Source organism: Geotrypetes seraphini, chromosome 2 (genome assembly GCF_902459505.1).
Source record: "Geotrypetes seraphini chromosome 2, aGeoSer1.1, whole genome shotgun sequence".
NCBI lineage: Eukaryota > Metazoa > Chordata > Amphibia > Gymnophiona > Dermophiidae > Geotrypetes > Geotrypetes seraphini.
Genome location: NC_047085.1, coordinates 342,042,921 through 342,048,920, shown reverse-complemented (window position 1 = coordinate 342,048,920; position 6,000 = coordinate 342,042,921).

Genomic DNA, 6,000 nt, shown 5'->3' with positions numbered 1-6,000 from the left:
TAATAAAACCATAATTTGTGTCGTACTCATGTTTAATTTCAAACTATTGGTTTTCATCCACTGATTTACAGTTTTAAATTACATAGTACAAAAAAAAAATATCTAAAGTCTTTGCATGGTTCTTATCTATCTATAATAATAAAACGCTAAGCGCGCATGCGCACTCTTAACGCCGTGTTGCCTGATCTGTAGTTCCGTGGCAGGCAGAGTGCGCATGCGCGCTTACCACGCATCTCTCTGTCTCGCAGCGGGCTTGCTGGCTCCAGCCAGACAAAGTTCATTTATTTGTTCAAAGCCCCCGCCGCGGCTCCTCTATCGAACCTCACCAGAGTCAGAGAAGACTTCCGACTCTGCCGGGGATCGAGAGAGGAGACGCAACATCGGCTTTGAATTAAAAAATGAACTTTGGCTGGCCGGAGCCGACAAGCCTGCTGCGAGACAGAGAGATGGCTCCCTTACTGTCCCCCCTTCCCTTCCCATGTCCCGACTACAAACCTGCTGATTCCAACAGCATGTGCAGCACTCTACACACGCTGCTTCGGGGCCTTCTACTGCCCTGATTTGCTCTGCTGCATCTTTGATGATGTCATCAGGGACATGCCAGAGTAAATCAGGGCAGTAGAAGGCCCCGAAGCAGCGTGTGTAGAGTGCTGCACACGCTGCTGGAATCGGCAGGTTTGTCAGGACCGTGGGAAGGGAAGGGGGGGGCAGTATGGGAGATGGCCAGACTGCGGGAAAAGAAAGGGGAGGTAGGGGAAATGTTGCTGCTGCACAGGGAAGTGGTATGGGGGGAGGGAAATGGAGGGGTAGAGAATGCTGCTGCTGTGGCTGCTGCACAGGGAAATGGAGAGGGAGGGAATACTGCTGTGGCTGCTGCACAGGGAAGTGGGGGGAGAGAAATGCTGCTGCATAGGAGGCAGGGAGAGAGACAGATAGAAAGAAAGACAGACAGTGGGAGGAAGGGAGACAGAAAGAAAAGAAGAAAGACACAGGGGCAGGGAGAGACATAGAAAGACAAACAGACAAAGGAGGCCAGGGAGAGAGACAGACAGAAAGAAAAACAGCGGGAGGGAAAGAGAGAGACAGAAATAAAAACAGACAGACATATATTCTAGCACCTGTTAATATAACGGGCTAAAATACTAGTTCTGAAAATAAAACCTGATTGTCATCAGCATAACCCTATATTCAACACCCAAAGTACCTAGAAGAACATTGGTTTCAAAAGATGTTAGGCAGGATAGTTGATAATGTAGACTCTTGTGGAACCCCAAAGGTATACTTCATTAACACAGAATGGTCTTGTCCTTTCACAACAGAAAATTGTCTATTATCTAAGGAAGAAGCAAATCATTGCAGAACGGTCTCAGTGATACCAATCGATTGAAGATGCTGTAAGAGTATATTATAATTCATGGTATCAAAGGTTGCTGAGATACCTTGCTAAACCAACAAAAAACTAACACTTTTATGAAAACCTGCATGAAGAATGTCAAGCATTGAAAGCAATAAAGTATTGGTATTATGCTCAGCCCAAAATCCAAATTGAACCATATCTAATATTTGATGAGAGTCAAGATAGTCAATTAATTGGTCAAGGACACATTTTTCAAAAGTACTGCAGGACACCTCAGCGCACATCACGGTATGCCATTTTTAAGCAATAGAATGCACACATTAGCAGTTATTACTGCTTGATGAAAAGGCCCCCAAATCATTTAGAAAGTATTCCAACCATGATGTATTTGAGAAGTATTACAGAGCTCGTATTATTTCGATGTCTGAAACAGTGTCTGTTTCAGTAAGTACACTGTCAGTAAACTAAGTGTGAAAATAGCCTGTAATTATTCCGGGTGTTTTACTCAGTTAAGGTTTAAATCATGATGAGAAATTTAGGTAATTCCATTTACATACCCATCATTCCTTGCTTGAGATTATTACACAGTCTCATCTAATAACATTAGAGGGGGAGAGACTAGGGAAAAGGAGACTATATATATATTGCACTCTTTGAAGCACCATAGCTATATCGTAGCTCACACTTAGAGGAGACATAAAGTCAAAATTATAGCTGATTACATGCCACTGACTTCCCCATGGTTCCAAGGCTGGTGATGGCCTGACCATTTATGTTTATTCAGAGATGTGCTGACTTCTACAGCATGTTAAACACTAACACAAATTACTGTTCTAGCGGAAAACCGAAAGATTCATTGAGGTAATTCTCATCAGAGATAATCCTTTTATTATTTAATTTGTAGAGTCTAGAATTCTCTGATGCCACCTGGTGCTTTTCAATTACACTCTAGATTTAGATAAGACTATTCCCCGGATTAGAAATGAGCTACCCAGTAGGAATGCACATTTTTAGTGTGACTCAGGAAAGTTAATACGTGCTAAATCAATTTAATGTGTGTTAACCTATGGAATAACAGTTAAGTCGATTAGCATGAAATATTTATAATGCATGTTAAACAGTTTTTTTTTGGCAAAATGAACATGTGAAACAAAATCATGCCCAAAATTGAGGAAAAAAAATCTGAAAATGAGCTGAAAATTATTTTCCATGTACTGTACGCCCTAGTACCTGGATTTTCCAGAAAAAAAAAGTCTAAATATTTATGAACAGAGTGATATAAAATGAAGGAGCTATTTCACTACAGTGTGATCAGTTATTGCACTTACTATGCTTTTTAACAGCAAAATGAATGTGTGGTAAGTGGAGGCCATACAATAACTGTTGCGGGTGAGCAAAGCATGTCTCCTGCAGCTTCTGCACGGAAATATTCTTTACTGTGCATACAAGCCATTCACAGTTAGCATGGATACATTTACCCAGAAGCTTCCCAAAGACTTTTGTTAGATGTTATTTTCTGGGGCTGCATTAGGCTACCTGTCCCTCAACTGCTGACATAGGCTACACTGAGTATTGACTGCATTCATTTTATTGGGTCAATGCTTACATTACAGGCATTGCCAAAGCAATAGTCTCTCTCACGCAAGTGTTCCAGGCTTCTCCCATCCCTTTTTTGACTTGTATATCCCTTTGGCAAATGTTTTGTGCCCAACCAGGAGGCAAGGGACCACCTCCTCCCCTCTGAACATCTAAGCTATGCAAGTGATATAACCAGCCCCACTGACTATAGGTACTTCAGTGCTGAAAATAAATTAGTGTTTATTTAAATTCCACAGCCAATGCTTTAAAAAAAACAGAGCAACTTCTTGCTTTAAATATTGGACTTATGCCATCTACAAAAGTAATTTCAGTAAGCCTTTGATATTGCTTTTCTTTCTTTGATTGGGCAGTAAATGACAGCAGATAAAGACTTGAATTGTCCATCCAGTGGCCAATAGTCACACATATTATATATTCATGGTTAAATTGTCTCTATCTCTAATATTTCTGGGCTATAAACCATAGAAGTCCACCCTGTACCGTCTTTAGGTTCCCATTGCAGGAGTTGCTTTTGAAGCTCATTCTAGCCTATCCTAACCATCCTGTTGTTTGTGGGTTACAGACCATAAAATCTGCCCGGCACTGTCTTATGTTCAAAATCACTGGAACTTCCATCAAAGTCCTCCCCATCCCATCCTAAAACAAATTGCCATATACAGTACAGTTCACAGACTATGTAAGTCATTAGTACAGACTGAACAGCAGAATTAAAAGCTCACTGTCTTTTGTTACAGTATACATGTACAGTATACTAGCAGCTATCAAATTTAGCTTAAGCTACTGCTGTGCTGTCATTTCTTTCGTTGTGTTTTATACAGTAGTTGTGTTGTATTGATATGCTTTCTGGTTGTTTTTTCCCCTTAGCAAAAAGTGTTCTCTGTGGGCTCACACATCTAAATTTGGAAATCGGGAACATTTCCAGGACAAAGATTGGGATTGAATGTGACAAAAAATAAATAAATAACTGCAGTTATGTTTTAAAATTGGTGCTCTTGCATTTCTTATACAACAATAACAACAAAACATTTAAATAATTTCTAGAATGGACCACACGGCGCATAAAGGAAGCCCACTGAGGTAATCAGTGGGCTAATAACATTGGCCAAACCCACTATATGAGAGGTGTTTGGGGTGGGGATGGAGGAATGGAGATAGGGTTAAGAAGGGTTTGGGGTATATACGAGTGGTAAGGGTCTGGGGATTGGTTGAAGGGCAGGTTAAGGATGGATACGAGGGTTGGGGGCTTTTGTGATTGGTCAGAGTGAGGAGGCAGTGGTTGGACGATCTGGGAAGGAGATTGTGTGGAAGTTTGGGAATTATGTAGTTTATGGGAGGGAGAATGGGAAAGGTTTGGGTGAGAGGGTGCAATTGTTAATTTAAATTTGCCCTCCCTTCCCTCCCTGGTTGTGTTGATGCGGGATTTAGTGGAAGGGTGGAGCATTTTGGTGTTTGTATTTGGAGGAGCTTTGTTCCATTGGGGATGGGGTACGTATTTACTTGTGGGTGCTTTGTTGGGGTTGGAATGGGTGGGGGGTGGGAGGTTGAAGCTGTGCAGAAAGGGGGAAGGGTCCTTACAGGCAGCCACTCATTTTGTGCAGGGTGTAAGATGTATTATGATATTGTAAAGTGTGTGCTACACCACCTCAGATATCTGTGAGGCCAGGCGGCACCGCTGGTCTTGTAAATAGGATACTTGGAATTAAACATGATGTATTGGGATTTTTGTTGCAGAGCAGCTAGTCGTGACTGATTAGCTGTTAGGAAAGGGGAGTTTCGGAGGGGGCCTCCTAGGAATAAGGGTGATAAATGAAATTACTTGTAATATGAAGTATTTTTGAACTAAATAAAGCTGCGGCCAAGTTTTTGCCTACACATATTTTGTGGGATGATTATTTAAGTACAATGTTTATAAGTGTTAATTGTATCAGGAATGCTGTAGTGCGAGTGACAAATGTTATGCATGATCAGTTTTATTACTATATGCAAAGAGGGCTGAATAAGGGGAATACAGGAAGAAATTGATATCCAATAGGCGTACCATCCTCAGGCTCAGATTTCACTCAGCAAGTGATTATGGGAGTACAATGACATGTCTTATTAATCATGTGTATTACAACCATTGAAATATAAAACTTTGAAAAATGAATGTTTTAAAAGTGTTCTAATGAATTAATAAAATGATCAATCATTTTTTTAGGAACATGAAGTATGTTATAATTTAATTAATTACTTTCTTTCCTAACATTGCTTTGTTGGTAATATTGTCGTAATCTGCAGTGAACTGAAAGCTATATGCAGAATTTAAATGTATTTATAATTTGTAATCTGTAATCTAAATTAAGATGCAGGCATTAGTCTAGCTGTGAAAGTGTGCTATTCAGTCTTTTGTACTGAGTGCCACAAGTATGATTATCTAGCAAATTACCGTATTTTCACGCATATAACGCGCGCGTTATACGCGTTTTTACCTACCGCGCATACCCCTCGCGCGTTATATGCGTGAGCGCGGTATACAAAAGTTTTAAAACATAGTTCCCACCCCGCCCGACGCCCGATTCACCCTCCCAGCAGGACCACTCGCACCCCCACCCCGAACGACCACTCGCACGCGCTCCCACCCGCACCCGCATCCACGATCGGAGCAAGAGGGAGCCCAAGCCCTCTTGCCCGGCCGACTCCCCGACGTCCGATACATCCCCCCCCCGGCAGGACCACTCGCACCCCCACCCCGAACGACCGCTCGCACGCGCTCCCACCTGCACCCGCATCCACGATCGGAGCAAGAGGGAGCCCAAGCCCTCTTGCCCGGCCGCCCCCCCCGACGTCCGATACATCCCCCCCCCCCCCGGCAGGACCACTCGCACCCCCACCCCGAACGACCGCTCGCACGCGCTCCCACCCGCACCCGCATCCACGATCGGAGCAAGAGGGAGCCCAAGCCCTCTTGCCCGGCCGACTCCCCGACGTCCGATACATCCCCCCCCCCGGCAGGACCACTCGCACCCCCACCCCGAAGGACCGCCGACTTCCCGACAATATCGGGC